The sequence below is a fragment of the Lepisosteus oculatus genome, chromosome 11, assembly GCF_040954835.1.
Source record: "Lepisosteus oculatus isolate fLepOcu1 chromosome 11, fLepOcu1.hap2, whole genome shotgun sequence".
Taxonomy (NCBI): domain Eukaryota; kingdom Metazoa; phylum Chordata; class Actinopteri; order Semionotiformes; family Lepisosteidae; genus Lepisosteus; species Lepisosteus oculatus.
The window spans coordinates 37,658,744-37,686,099 of NC_090706.1; positions in this window are offsets into that span (position 1 = coordinate 37,658,744).

The following is a 27,356-nucleotide window of genomic DNA, read 5'->3' on the forward strand; positions in this document are numbered from 1 at the left end:
TGGTTAAAGAATCATATACTGTAAGTCTGTCAGGAGCTGAAGGTAGAGATCACATGAAAGAAGGACTTGTCAGGGCGAATTAACACAGCTGCTGTTGTCAGAGTTTTATTTTTAGATATAAGAAGGGTTAAAAATGAGAGAAGGTCATTTGGCTGGTCTTTTAATCAACAAGATCTATGTTCTTTTATCATCTTTTGGCATGCCTGTTTGCTGCTGTGGAGACAGCTGGAGTGAAGAGCACTAGATCTGGTCACAAGCTGGTTTCCTGAGGCCACCTCTTTAAAGGCATTAAACTGGAGTAAAACACTGAAGCAAAACAATCAATCAGTAATAAGCTTCTGCGCTGGGGAACCTGACATGTGCTACAAATTGTAGATTAATCTGCTTTGTGCACAATGCTGTGCTTAAAAGTCCCTGAAGAACAAGGCAGAGATAGATAGAATAGTGGTGGATGGATTGGATCAATGAGCAGAGAGATGGATGACAAGACATAGTCAAGTAGAGAGAGGGAGAAGACTGTCATGTAGTTAAAACAGGGAGAAGGTCTTTAAACACAGTAAATAGTGTTTCAGTGTGAGGGAATGGGATGAGTTTATAATGTCTACATTATTTATGCTCAGGTATGGCATTGACAGCATTGTCTGACTTGGGTACCATTGTGGGGTCATGCTGGGGACACTTACAGAAGAGTTGTGTAAAACATAAATTGAACAGAAGAATTACAGTTCCAGGGGTATTTTTCAGTGAATGCATAATTAAAATCATAAGTAAAAAATGTATTTAAAATCTAGGTGGGTTCCCACAAATTTATAATCCAATGCACCTTGTCAATGTTTAAGGATGTTGTGTTAAAAATAATGAAAGCACAACTTCTTATCTTCTCTTTGTTGGAAAAATCAATCAAAAATAATTGACAGGAAATCCTCTTCTTCAGCTGCTTTAATAAAAGCTTATTAGAGTAGTATAAGCTGTATTTCACTGGTCATATAGCCTGAGCTGGATTGAATCCTTTGAACAATAAAAATACACATGGAAACCTGCAAGAAGATTTAGTTAAACTGATCACTGCTTAGTGCCCACGCAAGGCTTTCGATTTGCTGTTGACTTTCATTGTGTCTTTTATTATAGGAAATATCTTGCAGCTAAGTAATGACTGTAAGCAGACAAAAAGACAGCAAGATAGGAAAACTAGTTATAAATTAAACAAGGTGGGGCTTAAGCTTTCACAGATATAGTTCTTGTGTGAGTAAAGCTGCATCTACTTTATTACAAACATTCTTCTGATCTCCACATCCCGAAGAAATCATAAAGAAGTGCTCTGATAGGTGAGATGGTGTTATAGAAGTTAGACTTATAGGTCTGGAGGACTGGTGTCCTGGATATACTACTTGCGTAGATATTAATACATTAAAACAGAAATGTTTAGGACCTTGTAAGGACAAGCAGAAAAAATATGATATTTTAAAACTGCACTATTTTGCAGAAAATAAACTAGAATATTTTTTGCTTAAAATATTGCAAAAACGTGGGAAAAAAACAAGGTGATAGGATTGTTTTGTTGGCTTATTTGAGCATGTCATCATTAAATTAAATGAGATTTTATTTGGCATAAATTATTTTTCAATTTAAAGGCTAAACACTGTGGGAAATTATTACTACGTTAACCTGTTCAAATTACTTTCCTTTCAAGAGCATTCTTTTTCTCATCTTTTCTAAGCTAAATTAATATCATATTCTGTGGCTTCTTCCTCATAAGCATGTCACTTCTCTGTATTGATTCGTTGTGATGTAATTAATTTTAGGAAAATTCCCCATGGAGTAGAAGTTGGTCAGATAGCTTTGCTGTAAAGACTTAACGACCAAGCAGTGTTCTTTACTGCAATCAATCCTTAATTTCAGATTTCATTACCCATCGTAATCAACCACCAGGAAATTGAGAGTTTAAAAACAACTGCATTCTCAGAGTGGCAGGCTTATCTAGGAAATTGGTGATGAATGTAATATGTTGAATTTGGTCTTATCTTTTCTATAGATATTTGTGAACCTCACTCTGTTTCTTATGTTTGTTTATCTTCTATGTTTTCAGAAATGTAGCTCTTTCTCACAAATGTTTCTTCCTACAGCTATTAGATTAACCCCTTCAGAATTTGAAGGAGTCACTACAGAATTTGAGGATTTTAGCACAATGATAGAGGAAGTAAAGAGTCTGTAATCTTCATGCAGGTGTGGCATTTTGCTGTATTCCCTGAGAACAATGAATGCTGTCTTTTTTTTTTTACTTCACATCTTCACAAACAAAGCCATAAAGATCAGGGTTGAAAAACCTGATCAAACAAACAGCAACTCTATGAATGAGCACACTCTGCCCTGTTTTGCTCCCCTGCTGGGCCAGTGACTCTGTCTGTTCTCTGAATCTCTGTGCCTGCTCAGTCTTCCTTGCCACCCTTTGATGTCACAGCCTGCTCTGTGAAAATCTTTCGCTAATTTACAGCACCTCCTCAAAACTCATCAGCCTGTGCTTGTAGATCCCACGGCCTGCTCTGTGTCGCACACCTACCGACTATGCATTGCTTCGAATGCCATTTTCTGCACATTTGCCGCATTACAATTCATTCTGTGCTTCATTTATTTTACGTCTTCCGCCTTGTGTTGTACATTATGTAAATTACTGCTCTGTGTGATGTCTCGTATTTCTGTGACCACAATGTTTTTACTGTAGGTTATATCTAACCTACAGAATAAGCCAGAGAAGTCAACACTTCACTTCAAGCTCAACAAGAAAAAAAACACAAGAAGCTGCATTGTCTGATACAAACTCCAGAAAATACTGTAGCTTGTTAAGATTTTTGGACTGATGTGCAAATGAGAACACAAATAAGCAAGATGGGCTGAATGGCTTTCTCTTGCAATTATAGCCCTTGTAAGCTAAAATGAAAGGAAATACTATATATATATTATAATACTATAGAGAAAATCAGGTTTGCCTCTTAAAAATTTACAGATGGAGTTTACATAGCATTTTTACAATATTAGAGCTCTCACCCAAATGGAGGTAAACATATGCACCTGATGTTTGAAAATTATGCAGTGGAATACAACTAGGCTGTGTTCTCCATGCATATAACAAACAACAACATCGCTTTATTAACCCATTACAATTTCTTGCATTAGGAATTGTCTTTTCACACACCCCAGCTTCCTCTCCATGAGACACAGACAGGGAGAGAGCCTGGGGTCAGAGTGCAGGGTCTGCCATTGTACAGTGCCCCTGGAGCAGTTGGGGTTAAGGGCCTTACTCAGGGGCCCAACAGAGTAGGATTCCTCTACCAGTTGTGGGATTTGAACCAGCAACCTTCCAGCCACAGGTGCAGATCCTTAGCCGCAGAGCCACCACTCTGAACCAACCTATATGAAAATATAGATTTCTCAGGATGAACAGCTTTCATGACCTACACCCACATAATACACAACAGTCCCTCGCGACAGTTTTTTCAATACATATTGAGCTCAAAGGGTGTCATGTTTATACTGTTTATACTGACTATACTGTTTCTGTATAGTGCATGGATTAACCACATAATAAACACAGCTTCGTGGACTGTTATTCTGTTGAAATCTAATAAAACAGTATTTTACAGTAAATCAATAACAACAACAACAATAATAATAATAATAATAATAATAGTAAATTAAACAATATTTCTCATCATTATAATATTTCATGGAAAAAAACAAGATGTACAGTACAGTGTATAAATTAGAAATGTTAACAAAATGAAAACTAAGAACCTCATACTGTAGCAATGCTTTCGTGTAGAAAAACTAAAAACCAACATCAACAACCAACCAATGAGTAAATGATGCTACAGGGGCAATGCAGCAGAGGAAACTAAAGGTTTTTAGTTTCCATATCTGTTTCCTTCAAGTAACAGACCATAGTCAAGTAGCCTGAGGTGATTAGAGGACAAAATAGGTTTATCCTTTTTCTGCAGCAGACAACTCTAGAAACTGTAGCTTGGTGATCACAGATTTAGACAGTGAACAGTGAACTCGAAGAGGTGTTATACAGGCATTGGAGAGACCTGAAGAAGTTGTCAAAGTGAAGACTGAAGAGTGAGGAGTGGAGACTGAAGAAAGCTGGTAGATTTATTATGTTGTGTCTGAAGGCATGCTTTTGTCATTTGGAGATAAATTTTGTAAATATTTAATAGTTTGTTTAATAATTTCTTGCTATATGACTGATCCTCCCAAGGATATCCTAAATGATTGATTCCCCACAAGGATATCCTAAATGAATGCACTAGCCTAGCTTGTAACACTACATGTGATGTCTGAGGTGGATGCATTAAACACTTTTCCCCAGCAGTTATACACAGTACTGTAATTCAAAGCATCAATCTTTCTCTATGTCCGGACGTACTAAGCTGAATTTATTGCAGGGCAGGTATTGAATTTCCCTAGGCTAGGGATGGTTCTGTTCTCAGTCTGCTTCCCTGTCATGTCAGGCTGGTTTCAGGTCCCAGGTCCAACTGTTCAGGAAGAAACACACAGAAACCACAGTTCCATTACTTGGGACTGGGTGACATTCAGGAATTGCTTCAGGACAGTAAAGGTTACTACAGTACATATTCCTGGGAAGTAAGAGCCAAGTTCCCACCAGCAATAGAGAGGAGCCCATCCCTTTGAGCCTGACTTGCGGTCTGCCAGCAGACCAAGCCAGACATCTCTGCTCCTGGTCAGTTCCTTCCATTTATTCCACTCTTCCCCACAGACCAGGGTTTCCAAAAAAATCCCGCAGAGTGATGACTAGAGACTGTGCTGCAGGAGGTCCCTTCCATTGGATGAGATGTGGAACTGTTGTCCAGACTGTTTGGTCATAAAAACCACATGGACTGGTTTATCCAATGTTCCCACAGTGAACCAATTTGTTACTTCTCTGCCTGTTCTGCTGTGCAGGGGGGTGCTAGTGCAGAATGGCTTCCATGTGTCATCCAGGAGGGTGCTGGACTTCACTGGTGGGTGAAGTGGATCTCCTATTATACTGTATGTCAGGTGCGGTGGGATCATTTGAGTTGGAAAGTGCAATATAAATGTGAGACATTATGGTTATTAATAAGAAAAAAAATTGAAAGTAAACTTTATTGAGTCCTATAGTGAGCAATTCAACCTCTGTTACAAAGTCAATGCATATCAGAACTCAAAGTATTGTCCCAAAATGTGTACTACTGCCTGAACACTTCTGCATTTAATACAGTACACTATTGAAATTCATAGTCAGGCATAGATCAACAGCACCTCTATTCTCACCTTTTCCTCTTTGACTTTGCACAACAAGATAAACCAGTGTAATATGTCATTCTGTTTAAGTAATGTTGGAGATAGTTCCCGTTTTTCTTTCTCAGGCTGTAAATTTTTCTTCAAGCAAAAGTTCAAGCAGAGAAAAAAAAAATTGCATGGAAAATGTTTTCCGTACTGGTAAGCACATTCAGGCATTTGATGTGCATTAGGGTTGTGTGAAGGCAAGGGCTTTTAGCATACACGCTGCACAACTGTGTTCAGTAAGCCTGTATCAAATAGCTAAACTGAAATAATCCCACTGCCTGGAACAAGGATGTTGACACAGGAGCATTGGCAGTGGAATGCCTTGCAGGGAATCTAAATGTGGAATTATCAGGCAAGATCTGCGAGAGTCAGCGTGGATGTATGCATATTTGAGTATGTCTTGCAGTCCATTAAAAATGAGTCAGAGATAGATGGTTACATTAATTGATACAGAAATGTTTAACCAATGCAAAGTCTGTGGTATTAATTTCAGAACATGCTACAGAGGTGTAAGAATGATGACTTTAAGGGAAACTAATGCTAGCTATGAATACGAATGCTCTTTGCTTAAGCTAAAAATAATGACGGTGCTTAAAGGCTGCAATACTTTATTTAAAGAAACCTATTCCTTTCTTTTTTGCTCTGCCTGCTGAGCTAGAGAAAACTAGACAGTGTGAAATGCTTTCTGTGGCACCAGTGCCACACTTTGGTGGTTCTTGGATTCTTTTTCCCTGAGTGATTGTATTGGCATTAGGAAAAACTTGATCCATTTTTCTTTTGCCTTGTTTACTTGTCCTACAAGGTCTTGGTATCACATCTTTTCAGATTTCAATTACCGCCCCTTGCCCAGGGGCTCCAATATTCATTTGTATAGGCCTATACTGAATATCAGAAAATGCAGCAAAACAAACACATATAACAGATGAAATTAGGAAGAAGCAAAACAACCCCATGTAACAGATAAAATTAGAAAATGCCTTAGTCGTCTGTAGGTGGCAGTTACAGGATTCACTTAATGCAAAGACCAAGTTAAGAGACTGCTCAATTATCTCAATCACCCTCCCCATTGCAGTGGTTTGACAGAAAATCGTATTAAAAGTACATCTCATCTGGCAAATGGGTTGCATAAAAGCAATATGTGCTGAGCATCTATACAGATCTTTCAGTGATATTATACTCATGAACACATGTAAAGACTGGACGTGTTAAAGCATCAGGGAAGGGGATTCAAGATGAAGACTGCAATTTGACAGCAATAATTATACTCTTGCATGGAAGATTTGGAGAGAAACTTAAATGTAATTTTTTAGGAAAATTGTTTAATTCTCCTTACAAATCCAAATCACCTTCAAGGCTGAAAGTATCACATATACGAGTAGACACTGATGTTGTAATTGAAAAACAAACATGATAGGAAGTTGCACTATTTCCACCTTGTTGATGATGTATGTTTTTTAATGCGCTCCCCTGTCCACAGTGGTATTAGAATAATAATAAGAAGAAAAACAATCTAGTTTGTGGAAGCTTTTCCATCTTAAAATAGATTTCTTTAATCTTAGAGGCTAGAGTGTTTTAAAATGCATGCTAATTTATTTTTTTTCTTGTCCCCACTATCATAAATAAATTTGCATGCTGGAAAGAGAAGAGGCCAATGGTTGACGATATCTGTAGCTCTTTGTTGCTTAACAAAGCTATTTAACACAGGGGATTAACACGGGGAAGGTAAGTCTGGGAGTGTATATTTTTTAGCATGTTTTTCCAATCTTTAATAGTCCTAATTTGACAAGACATCAAACCTTGAACTGAGCTAAGCAATGAAAAGATCAAATAAGAGAAAGAAAATCTGTGTTACATTGTAATCCTGGATTCCAAATTCATTGACCCAATTTAATACACCATAGCACATTACAGGAAGACATAACACAGGGTGTCTTAATGACATGATCATGAAAATAATTCTGTCATTAGCTGCTAAGTAAAAAGACAAACAAGAATGAGTTGTTCTGGAGCAATTGCTCATTATTACATTCATTATATTTGAAGAGCCATATCCTGTCTTTGGTTCATTTTAGTTTATTTGTGTCTTCAATGTAAGCATGCTATAATTCATGTTAAATGTAGAGAAATGATTCCTCATGGTGTCATATGTACATTATTCATCAGTATACATCTGGGGTATACAGTATGTTGCACAAAAATGACTTCGTTTTTATTCTTATGCTGTTGCAGTGTAATAAATAGGTCCCTTCTGAAAAAGAACACAAACATATCATTTTAGAAAACAATGACAGTTTAGGTTATAGCTAAGATTATTGACTATTGTGAAAGGATTGCATATAGAATTATGAAATGCTGTTTAGTTGTTGAAACAAGCTATTATATTCTCCACACAGAACAAGATAAACAGAAAATAGCAAAAGCTGGTTCTCCACTGTTTGTAACTTTATCTGCTACTGTACTGATTTCAAATTTTCCCTACGAGATCTCTAGTGTTAATTGTGGAAAACAGAGAAAAAAAATCCAGTAAGTCATTTGTTTCACCATAAACAGCATATATGCCATCCATGCGACTCCTGCAATTATTCTCCAACATCCAGCTAGTGCTGAGCTAACTCAATTAGCATAGGTTTTAAAAAAGATGAAGGCAAAGGCACAGCACACCCAGACTGATGGGTGTAGGCTGACTCATAGGGAAAAAGGAGTGACAAAACAGCTATTCATCAAAGATGGATTCCAGGTGTTTCCAAGAGTACGTCAAACTACCTACAAAAGACCAGCGTGTGAGTAATGCAGTGAGTAAAAGCACCTGTTGCATGAGAGTCAAGGAAGTATAATTGGCAGATGTAAGGGAAAACTTAAAAAGATGTACTTCAAGGTAACTTCGAGGTGGCCCACTTGCCCTGTTTGAAAACTTGGTCTTCATTTGGTCCAGAGAAGGCCACTTTCACCCTCACAGCCTTATTCCTAGGAACCTTCTTGAGTGAATCTGATTATGGTAATTCATGCAAACCTGAAGCCACGCGCTTAGGGCACTGTGCTCCTACTTGCTGTGTGACCCCAGGGTTCAGGAGTGAGCGTGGTAATCCATTTATAACTGCATAATTCGCACCGCTCTCTCTCTTGACTATATATTTATACAATAAACCAAGTACTTGGCAAATCAGTTGCAAAAGCACTCTGCAACTTACTTAATTATGAACAGGAGCCCTCTGGGGCACAGAGAGTATTTGATCTCTGCGTTTGCTGAACATTAAAAAAAAAGAGAAAAAAAAAGAGAAAAAAAAAGAGAAAATTTGACCTACCTGTCTTGAGCTCTATGGCTGAGGGATAAAAAAAAAATAAAAAAAAAATTGCATGACATTTCGATATAACTGTATTACTGCTACTTGAATTTTCAAAAGCTCAATTTATTAGAAATGGGGAATGGTTTCATGCTAAGCGTCTAAGGTGGTGAATGTTGAGTGCAAAAGTCATGCAACGTAAACATAAGAAATAAATCCAAGTATGAAATATTATAAAACAACTTCTTCAAGAAAAATGTGATGAACCTGGTGATGGAAATCTTGCGAGAAGGTTCTGTTCCCTCACACTCTGTTGGTAGGAAAGAGAAATCTTTGCAGATTCTTAAATCCATACAGATGTGTGAAAAAACAAAATAACAATAGCAACATATAAGAACAAAAAACACGGCAACATGGCAAATTACAATATTAAGTAGGAAAGTGTGTACTGGTGAAAAAAATGAACCCTATAGATATAATTCAGCACAAAAGAATCAATGATTTACTGTACTAGTACAGTATGTACTGTAGTCTGCAATAGCAAAGCTCTTTCTAATCCCTTCCTACAAGTTTTGTTCACTCTTAAATGCATGTTTTGAAGATGGGTCTGGAAAAAGTGAAATCAAACACATCTTCTCATTTTTCTCTATTAAAGTAAAATAAAAGCAGAAAGTGCAGGGCAGAGTTTAGTCAGGGGAAGCTTTGTGATGTACAACAACTGTGAAAGCATCTCCTTGGAGTGAAACTTCCTGCTGTCTCAGCACAGGTCTCCTTCTTTTGTGCCTGCAATTCGAAAGTCAGCTCTCTGGAGATGAACCACAGATGTGGTTGACAATTTAAGAAGACTGTGGCGAAAGAGCCATTATAAGTTCTCTTTTTATCATTGGATAAATCCTTCCTTTGAAGAAAAGAATCTTGAAATAAGCTAAACAAAAAATTAATGGGTTTTAAAGTTTAGATACTCTTAGATCACGCATTATAAGGTTTAAGGCCTTGCAGCTATTCTTTAGCAACCAGTAATGTTCTTGCTTTGCAGAGCACATTTTCTGCGATCACAAGTTTCATTTTATTTTTTTGTAATGGTGAAATCAAGCTTGTTTGACTTCCGAATGAGTGAAGTATCCCTGCTGTGAATCATTGACAGAAAAAATGATATATTCTCTCTATATAATATATTACTCTGCATTTATAGTACATTTACGATGATGTGATTGTACCTGTGATGACTGAATAGGGTAGAAGTGAAGTGAAGTGACAAAACACAAAAGAAAATGTGACTTTTTAATTGCACAGTGTTCAGTATTGCAACTCAAAATGTCACTGTACTGACAAAAATCAACAAAGCACATCAGGAATATGGAGCAGTTAAGGAATATAAGATTAAAATCCTCAAGAAATGCCACTTGTAATGTTTTTTTGTGACTGGAGTTAAATCCTAGTGAGATTCCCTAAACATATTAGAATTAGGAGAACGGATGGTATTTTCAAAATAAATGCAAAAACCAGAAATGAGAAGACATCATGTTAGTTTGCATTTGGTTCACTGAAACTCTAAATAATTAAGATGAACGATGAGCTGGTGTAACTGTTTCGGAATCGATAGAAATAAATTTCTACAACAGCTCAGAGAAATGCTTTCTTTTTATTGATCAGATGGCAACGGTTTTAAATAATGACCACAAATCCATACAAATTCCAGGAGAATATCAGTTGCCCTCTGGAATGGGGCCTGGTTTTATGAGTTCCATTTTAACGCTGTCCCCGATAGTAAGAACTTCTATGTCAAATTCTGCGTAAACCTCAGAAGAAAATCGTTTTCGTTTTTAGAACTAAGTGCGGTTGGAGTCCTAGGCTGTTACTGTGGATACCATTTATATTATGTGCCAATAATACAATTACTTTCAAGCAAATTTATTTCATAGCGAATTTATGAAATAAACATACAACTAGAAGAACATTCTCATTTAATTATGTCAATGAGACAAAAATAAAAAATGTAATATAAAGTTTAAGCGGCACTTTTAATTAAAGATCAATTTAACATTTGCCCAATGGGATGTTGTACTGTGTGCTAGTTATGCAATGGCACATCAATTATTAACAGAAAAAAAAGTGTTTCCCTTTTTGTAACCCTTTTAAAATGCATTTTGAGGTTTTGTAAGCTCTTGTAGTTTGTAGTTTTGCCATTCTTTTATATTAGAATCTGAACACATCTTCTGGAAATAAAAAATATATTTCCATAAGGGAAATTGAGATGAATTAATATCAGTTGAGATCATTTTTTTTTCTCTCCATAAAACATTTTTGTCTTGACTTTTCTATTGTGCAAACTGCCCATCACATTCATTTACTCACTTTTCCTACAGAAAATGCAATCTCAAATTACTAGACATCAGTATTCATAAGATACTTTTTTAATACCGTACGACATTTCCAAAGACATTTTCCTCTCTGCGTTTCTAACCACTTGCTATACGGCATTATTTAATATTTCCTTTGCTTCTTTTGCATCGTACTATTGTTCAATGCAAGCTTTAATTCTCTTAGTGACTGGGCAGGGTTTAAAAAATGAACTGTCCTACTGGTATACCTTAACATCTGAAATATAATTTCAACATCATACGAAAGAAAAACCAATTTGATTTAAAATGTCAAAGATATGGACGAAGTTACTAGATGAAAGGGAATGAAAGTGCATTTTGAGGCTCAAGGAAGAAAAAAGATTGTATTCAGTGAACAACAGACGTAAAAAGGAGGACAGACATACGGAAAATTGAGCCTCCATCGAATCAGATGAACTGACTTTTTCCACATATTTCTTACATCTTTCTATTCTTCAGCAAAGGCAGTCTTTGGGCCTATTTCTACATACCATCAATTTATCTGAACGGATGTTAACAAAGATGACAGATGTATATTGTCAGGCATGCCAATCTTGCAGTAAGAGCACATACACTTCTCTACACACACCATGTTTGTTCCATTCTGGGAAATTGTTCTCTATGGAAACGAGACGTCATTATCTCGTCCCTCTTGCCTAAGTGACATTTACTGCTAGAAATCACAACTCTGCCATTCCCTTGAGACATAAGAGAGATGGGCTAATATGAAATTATGAATTTCTGTTCGAAATTCAAGGTGTGGGAGCATATAGTAAGAATGATTAAAAAAAGTAATTAATCCGGGAATAATTTTGCCAGAACCTGCATTTTCTTTTTTGTGTTTACTAGCATGAAGTTCTTTGAAGTTATGTCTTCATATTGAGATTTTGATCATTTTACAGAACAACGCATAACTGTAATTAACAGGCTGTAAGAAGTTCTAGAAACCTTGATGTCTTGAAAGAGCTGTGTGATTAAAAAAGGATCCATACTGCGCTTAATGCTAAATAAACAGAGTACATTGCTGTGCTTCTATAGCTGCACAATGATTTCTTTAACCTTTTTGAAAGGAAATCACAAGTCATTTTTTATTAATTAATAGAGCCCATTCAACAGTACTTTTCTGTAATGTTAAGAAGGGATGAGGGCAGCACCATTTGTATGGATAATCTATAACTGAAAATAAATCCAACATGATTTTTAAATAATTCATTACTCTGCAAGCAAGCACTGAATACAGGAAATGTAATTTTATATTTTATGGAAGACATCTACATCTGCCCAAGGCTGTCTAAATTGGATATATGACGTCAGTGCAGCTTTTAGTCCTCGACAAAAAATAAATAAAATAAACACATCAACATGAAATTTTTATAATTTTGGTTTCGGATGTGTCAATTGGTAAGATCATGTTTGTCTAAAAAATATTAATTTCTGAGACCACATTTATCTTATCTCTGAAAAAAAACATGTTTTTAATGTTTAAAACAAGCAGAAGTTGAATAAGAAAATAATTGTTATGACCTAAATTATACTGTTTTTATTTTACATCACACACCTCTATATGCAGTACCTGTGCAATAGAAGTCTGGAATCTTAAAGACCTGAACTGATTCTGGTACCTCAAAGCATATTCCAGTAATGTCTGCATTCAGTACCATTGCACAAAAGCTTAAGATGAAGTGAATGTTGTCTCTGGTAAAAACACCAGGCCTTAGTTTAGTGAAATTCTGAAGTAATGTGTGCAAATATTACATTCATGTACTGTAATATAACAAAACCAACCTAGGGGAATCGAAGAAACTAATAAATTGTATTCCTGGAAAATTTTAAAAATGAATAATGCTTAGTTTACTACAGTGTTAAACGATATTTAAAAAACTCCCAGATGACTCTTAGGGCTGTGGAATAGAAATAAAGCTTTGAAGGATAATTAAAAATTGAACATGTAATATGGATAAACAAACACCAGAAAAAGATAATGAAATGCCAAGCTTATTTTTGACCTACAGTAAAAAAAAATATATATATATGTATGAGTGCACCTGAAGAACAAAACACATCCATTCATACATTGTAATTAATGGCTTCTCTAGGGGAAATTTTCCCTCTCATTTAAAGAGAGTATCCAGGTAACCAAAGTAATCCTCAAGTAAGAAATGAGGAGCAGCACTCCCTCTCTCTCAGGGTGAACAACCACATGAAAAAAATAAACCGATGCTGATGATGCCGAATGACTGTCTCAAAGATGCTTGCATTTATTTCTCCATTGTGGTGTTCAAATACTCTTTTCTGCTTAACAATTTAAGGAACGGGAAAAGAAATGCATGAATAAACATCACACTTTTGATGTTTTAATCTAAACAGAATCTATTGGTAACAAAATTACTTCACATTCTTATTTGGAGTAAATTATTATTTTATAAGGAAATTAGAATGGATTCCTGATGTAAGCAAACCATTTAAATACATAGTCAGTAATTAAATTCACACAAGTCTCTTATTTTGCTTCTCCCTTTTAAAGGCATTTTGAGTTTGTTCCTACATTTTCCCAGGACTCAGCACATGATTCTGTGTGGTTGCACCGGATTACTCACTGCCACAAACGCTACACTCTCTCCAGGCTTTGTTCCATATGGTGCTCTTCTTCACAAAGACAACGCCAAGATATCACCGAGCTTCGAGATGCTGCACACATACAGTACACCTGGACCGGAGGTACTCTGCTTCATCATTTCCCTCTCCAGTGTCGCATTAGACATACTGTAGCTTATGTCATGCCCTGGCACCTGTTGTTGTGGCAAAGCATCAGGACTTGCAATCAATTTTATAAGCAATCCTGCTAATTCCCCAACATGAGTTATGATAAATATTGCATATACCTGTACACCGATGTGTCCAAAATCTGGCAGTCTTCTTCACTGCATTGTGAGCGAATATGTGTTAGCAAATTTCAGATGGTCCTCTTAACCTATTTACAGTATGCCAAATGAGAGCTAATAGACCTATTTAGCAACAATAATGGGAAACGAGCTAGCATATGACCTAATGAGAGCTAATGAGAGCTACTAAAGCAGTTTTTCGTACACTTCTCTCATCTCTTTGGAAAGTTGCTAGTGTAGCTGTGTTTCCAGAAAATCATGACCAGCAAAATTCACATTTGGTGCAATCAAGGCTATGGCAGATAAAGATAAATGCAACGTGTTGTGGGAAAAAAGCAAGCAGTGTGCAGAGGTCCAGACAAGTTAAAAAAAACAGAAGATGATTCTGTGTCCATCAGTTCTGCGGACCCATGTACTGTAGTCCAGAGTGAGACTGGCAAACACACCTCTTGTTCCAGACAAGTAATGACAGATTAAACAGCACATTGTGTGTGCCCTGAAATTAAATACACAAGCACAAATAAAAACCTCATATACTGTACTGGTTGCAGTCAGTATACAGAGCCAAGATCTAGTTATTAAGAGTTTGTCTTCATATTTATGGCTTCTCATTGTGTTACAAAGATAATAGTCCGTGTTCAATATGTAAGACACATCTATACACATTTTACTTTGGAACATTTGGAGTCAAATTCCTAGGATGGATGGTGATAAATATCAGACAGTAATCAAGTACAAGATGGTTATTTATAGCCTGCTAACTGAGATGAAATTGATAAATGATGTGTCTTGAAAGGACATGATTGAAGTTCTCTTGAGATGAGCTCCCCCAAAGAGTTTCAGGGATCGCATGTCGGATAGAATAAATGACACACCTTCTGTAACAGGGGCATGTGTGTCGGAGTGAAATTTTATACAGCTTCTTACAGGAGTTCATTTTTCTTTCTTTCCTGGCTGGGATGGTAATGAATGAAAGTCATCAGAGGAGAAATTAGAATGTACGTTGCAAATAGCAAAGTCCTTGGCAAATTCAAACTAATTCCCAGCCTATTTCAGCTATAAAATGTGGTTTCTTTTGAAGGCATTCTGCTGTAATGCCTCATCAGTATGAAGTGATGCCCTGTATGGAGTTTGCTAAGAATAATTATGGAAACTCTTCTTTGCAATTTTTGTGTGTAGTGTATTCACAAGAGGCCTAACAACTTTTAAAAAATCTCATATACCAATATAAATGGTCTACAGTGCTGATGTATGCATGACTCCTGAGGTGCTAACAATGGAATTAAAAACTCCTAAAGCGATTTATGAACGTTTACTTGCTAGTGCATTTAGCAAGTGAACAGCCAAGATTGTACAGGTACCTACCCAGGTTTCCCCTAAAACTGGTCCATTGCCTCAAAGGGCCAAGAGGGAGATACAGTACAGTACACATACTGTAGATTGGCTCTTTGTCTGATTGCTCCAAAGCTGTAATATTCCTTTATTCCTTCTGTAGAATAAAAGGGGCATATCCTGTTCATGCACATCAGCATGGTTGCACTGCAGCCATGAGTATAATGGTTAAAACTATAGGTTTTTTAAAGAAACTGCCCAACTCGGATATTAATCGTCACCACTGTGGAAAACCAGTAGAGAGACAGAACTCAGTTCTCAGTCTGACACCTCCCACGCTTTCTCCTGAAAGGGTCACTTCACAAGCCAGTTTACAGTTTCACATGAGATGCAGGGTTCTGTGGGAAATAGGAGTACAGAATTCCCACATGTTTATGTGATTTCCAGTTCCTTCTCTGGGACCGCTTTTTTTGGTCACAATAGAGGCAGTTCTCTTCATGTGGAGAAGAAAGGCTACTAATGAGAGGAGGCCCATAATGTTGTCAGGAGCACCACACGTAAATACTAACCGAGAGAGCCGGGACATAGGATTAATTGGATTCAACTTTTTAATGATTAATTCTTTGCATTTAAACAGTGCTTTTCATCTCGTCAGATCCTATACTGTAGAGTAAGTGTGTTAATATAGGAGGAGGACTGCTTCTCTAACCACTGACGTGCAGCATCCACCTGGGTGATATGGAGTACCATTGTCCACAAGAAACTCCACTGTACAGCAGATGAAACAGAGAAAGTGCTTCTCCAGATGCATTAAGGGAGAAATTCAGATAAGCTAGATTGTCTGTGCCCAGACTCAGGAGTTAACACCCCAGCTCTTATGGACCCTGTATTATTTTTTAGTAACCATGTAGTCAGGTCCTCTGTTTAATGTCTCATCCGAAAGATGTATGAATGTTTTATATCTGAATGATGTAAAGCATATAAATCCACATCTGTTTTTAATGGGAAACCTGTGTTTCCTGCAGAAAAAAAATATAAGAGCTAGTGCTATCATAGCCTCAGGATTATGGATACATGGAATGTGACACATTTTAATAGCTCTACATTAGGGCTGTGCAATCCTGGAGGAGGTGTCTGTGTGTATCCTGGGTCTCTTTAAATCAGCAGCACCCGAAGAACTGGGAGAAACTGTTATTTCGGTCCAATTAATCCAGTAACTATCTGATTTGGCTTGTAAAGAGCTGAGCTGGAATGAAAACCTGCAGATGCAAAGGCCTTCTAGCACAAGGACTGGGCCCTATCTCATCTGATTGTATATCATCTACTAGCACCAGTCTTTAAGACACTAATTTTATTGTCAATGAATACCCAATAAATAATAGGTATTTTAAAGTGGTTGACTGGTATAGATTAAATTTCAGAAGGCCAACCATTAAAAAAACAAAATAAGATGAGGTACTTGAAATGTTTTCAAAGTAGGGTTTATGAAGGAATAAAGAATAAAAACCATTGTGATAGCAACAGATATAATCTACCTCCTCCTTCAGAAAAAAATAATCTGAATAATAATTCTGTACTACGAGTTTTGTTTTTTGCCTGTGCTGTGCTGTCAGGTAACATTAGAAAGAGCTGAGTGGAGACCTCTTTTTATCAGTACAGCATAAAGAGACTGAGGTGAGGATTAAACCATAAGCACTAGTCCAGACTCCTGCTGAACTAGTTTCCTTTAAAACCATATTTTAACAAAAAAGATGCAAAATGCAGACTTGTGTATCATTCTGCCACTGTGAATTTATTTCCGTGATAATCTTTTCCTCTATGGTCCCTTAGGTACTATGACTCTCAGTGAAAATCTCCTGTGGCAGCAGATGCAAGGTTAGTTATTTACTTGACTAACGTGTGGGTTTCTTGTTGCAGACGTGTGCTATTCTCCAGCAAAGGCCAAAAGGATCTCGAGCCTCACTTTGTTCTGAAGTAGTGAAAAAGACATTCAACTCAGGCTAGATTCAATGTTTTATACATTACATACTCTTGCTTGTCTGTTTCACTGGTAGCCTGGCATAGAGGACATGAAGAAAACAGAGTCTGTCACCCTTTCTGTGTGTAATGCAAGATTAACTAGGGAGACAGTGTTTTACAGCACATAGATCTTTCTGGATTTGGGGTATTCTTTTTTTCTCAAAATGGGATAAAGCTCAAGCTACAGACAGATTTTTGCAAAATTTGTTGATGCGCAACAGAAACACACCACTTATTTCTATACTGTATATGCAATTCAAAATACAAATCAAACAATCATGACAGGTTTCAGTATGAAAAGTGACCCTGTCAAAAAAATTAAAATAGAAAGGTAGTATTAGGTATGTCTCCCCTGAGCATTAAGACATTCTCAGAAGCACTGAAGCAAAGGCCTGGTCAGCCTGTGGACAGACTGCTGTGGAATGTTCCTTCCTTGGCCTACAGAAGTAGCTGCAATTGTCTGTTACAGTTGGCTTGAGCAATGCAACATAGCATTGTGCTTTTCAAAGCTTGTCTTCTGTCAAGTCTGTCAAGGCAAAAAGTCTTGCAGTTGTGAATAAAATATGCCACTATTCTGTGCCACCTCCTCTGATATTATCTGGCCCACAAAATAAAGTGTTGATATCTCTCAGCTGTCAACATGTTGCTCCGGAATGGCCTGAGATCATGCAAATCATTTTCATGTGCTGTATCTAATGTGCTGTAGCTGTTGCAGTCTGCAAGGGATTAAGCTGATGAATCAGGTGAATGTGATAGTCCTGGGCTACTGTGATGATGCTCTATCTTCCATGACATGATCTGTCCCTCACAGAAATTTTCATTCTTTATCTAAACAAGCTAAACAAGTCAGTGGATTTGTCCAGAGAGAACACTCATTCTCATCTTCTCAAGGACAGTCTGCGTTCAATCATGCACATACTGTAGCAACCAGGCAATCTTTGTTAATCAAGCAAAGCATTGATGTAGCCTTTTCTCTTTATATGTTAATTAAAATCAGGGTTTCTGAATGGATATTTATACAGATCAGCTGAACTGATTATGGTAATAATGTCCTGGCATTCTTATGAAATCACATGACTTAAGCATTTTGTTATCTGAAGAAACAAAAAAACTCTAACAATCATTAAACCTGTTTGCTACTGTAAGTATTTTAAAACATACTATACAGTATGTAAAAGTGTACATGCCCGATGAACTAATATTAAGAAATACAGACTTTTGTATTTTCATTGCAAACTGTGCAAATAGCATAAATAATACAACACCACAGCAAATGTTCTTTAGCTAGAGGACAAATTGAACGGTCTCTTGTATACATTGCTAAAAAAGTATTAGTCGCACTTGAGATGTGCTTGAGATAAATGAAAGCTAATAGTAAAGAAAAATATGAGAGGAACCTCAGGTGCTAATTACTCGATTGAATTCCAAAAGGGGAGTAACAAACCCTAGGTAACAAGGTCCAATTTATCAGTTTTCTACCAATTGCTTTCATCAGCAAATGAACACCTGTGACTGCAAGAAAGAGTGGCATAAATCCCCTGTTAAATGGCTAAAGACAGTTCAGAGTCTATTATTGCCACTTAGCAACCAATTTACAACCCATCTGTGATGCATTTATGTCACCACCATTAACTTAGGCCCTAATAAATCACACCTATAGGGTCTAACATTACAATGGAAATTTCAGGCTATACACTCATTACCATAATAGCAATTAACATTATTTTCCTTCCGCAGCATCGTCTTAGTCACTAAGATATAAAACCATATTTTCCGTTGCACCAGTCGAATAATGTTACAAGTATTTTAATTGTGGCTCATAGGAATATAAAGTCAAGGTTCAGTATTGTATATGAATACATTTGTTTATCTCAGAGTGACACACAGCTTAAAGGCTGATGTTAAAAAGGGATACAATTGATATTTTCAATATCATAAAGTTCTGAAATAAACCAGATTGGTTAGAGTTAGGATAACTAATGGTTATGGGTAACAGTCATAAGCAACTAAATATTCCCATGCAGAATTATCTGTGTGTTATCAGTGCTGCACTAGATCTAGAATGAAGAGCTACCTCCTGCTGCAACCACTATTGTCGCCTTTCTCGCCATTTACTAAATGGCTGCCAAAATAATCTTGCCCCCCTTCTTTTCCTCCCATGCAGTCTTGAGGAATGGTTTCTCAAGCCACATGTGATGCAAAATCTTGCAAGAATAACAACTTTTTTTGCTCCTGTGCTCATCGTTTTGAAATACGTTCAGAGGCCTGGAGATGTGTTGCCATTATCCTTCATCTGTGGTTCAGCTACTAATTTTTCACTTGGAATAGGAGGTTATCTGTGTAAGTACATCGGGTAAAGATAAATTAGCAAGCCATTAGGCAGTCCAATAGATCACAGTTGGAAATGATGTTATTTTGTTCCTTATTTAAGCTCTTGTGCCAAGCTCCAGTCTGTGAATCGTAGTTCCACTCTACTAGTTTGGTTATTTAGAGATCTGATGTTTCACACAACAGAGACCATTTTCAAAAGGAGTCGAAATCTCAACATAACTCATTGTCTTCTGGTAGAAAAAGAATGCAAAAACTAGAAAAACCAAGCCAAGAAGGATGAAATGCAAATCAATCTTTACAGTGGACTGGAGGCATTGTTTCACCACTCCGTTTATTGGTAAGTGAGCAAAGTGTATGCAGATTGTGAGACATTACAAATACATATTAAAAAATTGGCCCTAGAGATAAAAAGCTACGGGTAGTATTTTAATAGCTGAATGTCTGCCATTCCTGCACTATGCTTTGTGCTGCAGGATGCAGACAGAGTCATGGTGCTCTGTTCTCTAATATGAAATCTTCTGGAGTGTGAAAAGGCTGTCTGTCCATATTATTACTATTTGTACGGTGTTTAAGGTATGCGCCATTTTCCTCTTGGTCATGTTAAGAGTTTTTGTTTTTGTTTCTTTGTAAATTGTGTGGTTTTTCCATCATTGGCTTTATTGTTGAAAACTTTCAAAGACAACAAAAAACACACTGAAACCGTATGTGTGGAATAGTGTTTCTTTGTGTAATGTATGTAAAGAATTAGCCTTATCACACATTACTATGCAACAACATGATCCTTATCAGGTCCTAGAGTTTTCTGATGAGTTTATGAGTTATATTAGATAATCCATCCATCCATTTTCTAACCTCTTTATCCAATACAGAGTCATGGGGGAGCTGAAGCCTATGTCAGCAAGCAAAGGACACAAGGCAGGATATGCTCTGGATGGGACTCACAGTGCACACACAGATACAAGCACACACTCAAACCAGAGCCAATTAGTCTCCCTTCATGCCTTTGGACTCTGAGAGGAAACCAGAGCACCTGAAGGAAACCCACGCAAACACTGTGCACAAACTCCACACAGATATCACCCCAGGAGTTGAACGCAGAGTCCCAGAGCTGTGAAGAAGCAATGCTAACATTGGCACCACCATGCCACCTTATATTTGTAGTGACACTGCACCTGAAGAGTGGAGCAGTCACAGTACAGGAGAGTGAATCCACTCGCTGGGCTCTGGGAAGCCAGCAAGCAGATGGTTAAAAGAGAAACTAAACGTACTGCACTGACAGTGGCAGTAAGGTGGTACCCTGTCTCAGTCTGTGACGAGAGGCAAATACAGGAGATGAAGTAGAAATAACAAGCAAGGTCCGACACCAAGTAGACACCAGGAGTAAACAAGCAAGAGATGCAAGGGCAGAAACCTGATGGCTGACCACAGAACTCAGCCTGATGCAGGACTACAATACCTGATATTAATAAGGTAAGTGCCTGTTAATCAGGAGCAGGTGGTACAGAAAATCCCATAACATGTTCTTATGGCAGTGGCACATGTCTCAGCCCAGGCAGAGACGTGTGGAGATGCAGCTGGTTGCTGTTGTGACATGGAAGTGAGGGCCTCCATTTACGTGGGTATTACAATATTAGACAATGTCCATTACTTTTCCATTTCAGAATTGTCAGGAAATCATTTGTTACATAATTCACATGGTACGTCCATTATCAGATACCCTGGTAATGGTCATAGAAACTCAGAGCTCATCTATCTTGGAAGCACAGGATTACACCCTGTACTGAAAGCAGGATTACACCCTGTACTGGAAGTCTGTCCAATGCTTGGCTGGACACACTGGGACAATTTGGACCCATGGTCGGCATGTGTTTTTGAGGTGGGGAGAAACTGGAGCACCTGGAGAAATAACAAGAGAAAACTAGGAAAGAGATGCAAACCCTGCACTGAAGGTGTCCAGTGAGGCACCCAGGACCTTTGAGGCAGCTGTGCTTGTGCACATCCCATAGATCAAAGTGGGAAGGGAGCCAGAACCTACTTAAGGTGGACATGTGGACAGGACCAAGCTGAAGAAAGCTCACAGGATTTTATGGAAGCTGATACAAGCTTAGTAATTGCAGAGGAGCAGCATATTGGGTTTGTGCATTGAATTTGCAATATGCCACATTTTCCATGATCAGAGTTATTGCATCATTAGTCACAAGATCTGATAGAGATCTATATACTTCTGTGGGATGCTCTCAAAGCTATAAGGGTTTTTGCAGGACTGTAGTTAGAGGTTAGATCCTAGAAGTTAACTACTAGGCTCAGCAAGTTTGAATGAAGCACTCACAGGGTAGAATGGTTGGTTTTACCCAGTAAAAAGGCAAAGTGATCATTTTAATTATTGTTGTATTGTTTGGAGTATTTGAGCAGTCAAGCACCATGAATAGGCTCGTACTGCCTTTTGTTGGGTTTCAGAATTGTCATTTCTTTCTCCAAAGACTGCAGTCGATGTGTTGGAGTTTGATTGCCTATTTTCGTTGCTGCTTTAAAAATCCTGTATTTGCTGGAAGGATAGTAGTGACAGACTGCCTGGATCCTATGGGACAATTTTCTTTGATAACATGCCATTGAAGTGACTGATTCCTATCAGATCTGGTACATTAGCAGAGCAGGCTGAGCTCCAGTGCTCCCCTGGCGGCAAGAATAAAATTGCACATGGCCAGAAATCAGATAAGAAAATAAGAACAGTTACATACAAGATGAGGCCAATCGTCCCATTTTGTCCATCTGGTAAACCTTAAGGGACTATTGGATATTTACATAATTTATTATTATTATTTATTTTTCTTATTTTTCAGATGCAAATTAAGTCATTGTATATTTTCAATCAAATTTATTCTGAGAGGTATTTCATGTTTTCTGTCAATTCCATACTCTAATTCTGATCCAGCCTGAAAACACCAACTTAGAAGCACATCAGAATAAAAAGACAATCACCAAAGCCTCTAATAAGCCCTCTATTCAATTTGTATCCCAGTAGTCCATTCTACATGCAATTTTTATTACTACTGCCAATAATAGATATAGAGCACTTTGTCCCAAAGGATCCAGAATTGCTCTATGTATAGGAGTGATCCCACTTTGCTCAACATCTTCCACTTCTGAAACCAGACAATAACCAACTACAAGGTGGTTATGCTGCTGTCAGCTTACTATGGTCAAATGATTTCTATTTGTCCTTAGGTCTACATATGTTAATGTGGATGTATCAAATTAATTTTTTTATTAATTTTTTTCTAGACTGTTTATATAGTTAGTTCATATAATCAATGAATGTATAAACAGAACACAACCAAGGATATATTGTGCAAATCCTAATATGCATGGAACATGGACTACTTGCAATATACTGTCTAATGGATGCCGATATGATTATGTCAGTACCCAGTGTTTTAATTCCTGGTAATGCTGGTTATTTGTTTTTCTTTGTAATCCCATTTGTAAGTCTACTAAAATCTCTATAGTGCACAGTTTTCATTTCCCATATGTTGGATAGTTTAATTGACTTTACAGTATAAGCAACTTCAAAATACAATACTAACTGCAGGACAACTTTTGTCAGGTGTGTCACTTCTAAAACCCTGGCAATGTGCTTTTTACTCATGCAACACCTAAACACAGGCTACAGTTTTACTTCACACTGGGACTTACAGTAAACCTTATGGCACTGATATCAAAAAACCCTTCGCTTTGTAGCTTTCTGGTGTCTACTGTACTGTATGCTTCCAGCTCAGCAATCATACTGTACATGTGCGCCTGATTTTTGTGTAATAGCTAAAAAAAGAAAACCTTTGTATTTATTTATTTCATCCCACTGGATCCTGCAATCAGCAGAGATAGGAGCACTCAGGCCATTTTACCTGGGTGGCTAGCAGAGGTTAATGCAGTGCACTGTAGCACAAAACTGCCATTGACGATTCAGAAAGAACAGCGAGATGTGAACAGCTGCAAATTTATGATTGCATCGTCAATACATTTTTATGCATGTGCAGTCCTATTGGAATTAGCTGCTATATAAACTGTTAACTCAGCTCTCAGAAATCTGCACAGTTGTGCATTAACATAATAATTAAGAAAATAGATGTTAAGGATACTTATTAATAATAATGAACATGTACATTACAGTATGAGGTATCAGAACAGGTAGATCCAAAATTAGTCACACGCAAACAGTGAAATCTAGTGAGTATTTTTCATGCAGATACTGACATTTTGTATTCTGATCAGTAAGGTATATAACCTGAAGTTTCAGATCATACTCAGGCATCACACATGTCAAGAAAAATACACAATTTCACTCTGTTTTTTGTCAAAAGAACATGAAAGGTTGTGATATAAGACTCTAGAGTAAAGTTGTAGCCAGAAGGGAACATTTTGATTTCAACCTGCAGGCAATTCACAAATACAAAATCTACACAGTATACTTGAATCATGAATGACAACCGACAACAAACTAATACCTCATCCGGGGACAAAAAAAAGCTGAGCATCGGTTGGATACAATGGATATGTCATAAATCAATGTTTCATTTGTCCAGCTGATTCACAGCATTTGAAAGTCATCTGCGTGGACCTCTCTGTGGTCAGACTACTCTGACTACAACAATCAACAACGCAAATAAACAACTGTACCTGTAAATACCAAGCCATGAGTATTTACTTATCTGTCCTTGTGGGAAACAAAAATATGCCTGTAACATTTGGAATCCAATGGCTTAGTGAACGGAACCCTAAATGAATGACTCTGTAGTAGACACACTTTATTTAATTTGATTGATTAAATGATGCATGGTAACTCAGCAGGAACAACCTAGGCATTGTTGAATTAGGCCTGGTGCGTTCAAGATGACAGAACCATTATTCCACCAATGAGATCCTATTATCTCAATGTGTGCACATCTCACCAGTAGCTCATTGCTCACTACATGATGCCAACAACAGGGAGAGAATTGCATGAAAATGCAGTGGGATGAGCTAGCAGCCTTAGGCCTCCAATTTCCAGTGATTCACTGGTCACAATCTATCTAGATTGTATCACATTACTGTCTGGAGAAGTCATTCCCTCCACTTGTTTCTATAATTCCATCTTGACCCTGACCCAGATGTGTTTGTGCAGCACTCAAGGCAGAAATTGTGTGAGTTGTAACTTTGTGGCGGGTCAGGAGTGAATTACCTTGCTGGCGGCATTTTCAGGTTGTCTTTCTTTCTAACATCTCTGCCATCAGTGGAGCAAAGGATTCTGGTGCCAGCTTTAGCTGAATATCTTGAACATATTTCACAATTAAATATGGATTTTTAGGCAAACATGTATGGGTTTGAATAGGAACTGTGTTGAACACATACTCTATAGTTCTCACTGTATTAGAAGCTTTTATTAAGTTAGGTGTGTTCTTGGGAAAATTCACATGCCTTTGTCATTAAACAATGTAGAATTCAGTGAATAAATAGATTTTATAATCTGCTTTTTTTTCCTGTTGCACAGAGTGAAGAAGGGACACACTGGTTGGGATGCCAGTCCATCACAGGGCACACGCAGACACAGGCACACACACTCATGTCAGGGATCATTTTCCAGGAAGCCAATTAATCCAACAGAATATTTCTGGAACCAGAGCACCAAGAGGAAACCCCCAGAGGAACACAGGGAGAACTTAGTCTTTAAAAATTATTTTACATATTTTAAAGTTTTATTTTGCACAAAACAAATAATTATTAATTTAAATCAGACTAAAATATCATATTCACCTTTTTTCCTTTAATATGTGTTTATGCAAATTCAACAGAGTTTATAATCATGAAAGTAATCGTAAATATTAAAATCCAAATTCCAAGCAAAGGTTGTCTGAATGATAACACCCTACATTTATATAGCGCTTTTCATTCTAAGAGCTTTACACATAGGAAGGGACCCAATTCATCAACCCTTGACAGCAGCTGTTCTTTGCCAACAGGCCGACTACACAACAAATCAGACAGAGAAGTGAGAAATTGCTTAACTTACCGAATTAATGAGAAACTTTAGTGAGGCCAGAGCAGACAGCCAGGACACTAGGGTTAACACACCCACTCTTTCAGATTGTGCCAGGGGATCTTTAATGACCAAGTAATCAGGATCTTGGTGTAATGACTCATTTGAATACCAGAAAGTTCTACAGTACATTGTTGGAAATACATTGGAAATGCATAGGAAATGGCGCCACTTACTGGTCTGCCAACTCCACTTGCAGCAGCAACCTCATTTTCCTTGGAGGTTTCCCCTCCACAGTACCTCCACTGTCACGATCATAATCCCTCCTCTTAAGGGCGCTCCGGCTCTTTCCCATTTTAGTTGATTTTGTGGACCTATTTTGTGTCGGGCCGGACCCAGCTCTAGTTTTTAAACCTTGTCTTGTCTGTACTGGATGGATCACCTGGCTCTGGACCCTGGCTCGGACTCCCTTGGATTTGTACGCCTGGACCAGGCAAGCACCAGTGCACAGTCGTCACGCTCCCCTGTTTGTTACCCTGCCCAGTTTCCGTCTCCTCCCTATGTCCATTTCACTTCCTTCCGGATCCTACCGTCTGCATAGGGTCCTGATCTACGCTTTGTGACACATACATAGCAACTTCTGGAACTGCAGAGAGATATGTTTAAAGAATTTAAAAAAACTCTGATAAATACCAAGGTAATATAAACCGAAAATTGAAATTGAAATAGCTTCATTCAGCAGACAATGACAGCCTACAGATGATTTTAATTCAAACTGCCCTCTCATGAAACACCTAATCATTGTTTTTTACAGTGTTCATTCAAAGGAGACTGCATTGAACATTAACAGAAGAGTGGCTTTTATTGTGCCCTTAACAGCTCGCTTTACATTTATATTAACAATATCAACTGACTCAGGAATAATCTATAACATCTTAAAGGAAATTTGAAATTCTTATGTCTTTTTTATTGTTTACAAGATTTTTTTAAAGCAAGCAAATTACTGTAATTTGTATTCCGTTTTGTTCTAGAATTTAAAACTGTGTTTTTATCTGGCAGAACCCCACATGGGTTGCAGAATGCAGAAAAGATAAACCGATAACTCCATCTCAGGAACTTTTTTCATGATGGTACAAGCGTTTGGTAATTTGCTTATCAGGTTTCACTAGTTCATATGAGACAACTCTGGAGTCTTTCAACAAATGGGCATTGCTGCCAAAACTCCCCATGAAGCCCCAGAACTCAGTCGCTCAAACAAGCAGTGCATTTTCTACAAAGTCACTGCACGACATAATGGCACTGTCATCAAAGTGACATTGCAATAGTGGAACAGAGGTTTCTTGGATGAATTGCAGAGAACCACATTTCAGAAATGCGGTTCGGATAGAGATTGAGGGAGATGGCTGTGTGTGCATGTGTGAGAGGAGAGCTAGAGCTTGCCCAGCTTCATCTGCCAGCTGAGTGACCTAAGGAAAGCCCATATGGAGATGGCTCTGTCCGGTCTCTTCTGCTGGGAACACCAGACGCGTAACCAGCTGTCACTTTCTTGGAGAGAGGGGCACCTTGCCTTTGAAGGGCAACGGATTGAGCAAGAAGACGCTTTTGCAGCTTTTCAAAACCAAAAAACAGCTGCCACTGCAGCCTGTGGGACTTTGCAACAATAATCTAAAAGAATAAAAGGGAATAAAAGTGTCTTAGAGTCCTTCAAATCTATTATGATATTATTGAGGAGATCTGAGTTCACTTCATCTAAACTGATTGCAAAGTAGTAAACTGTCAATGCTGACATTGTTATAAT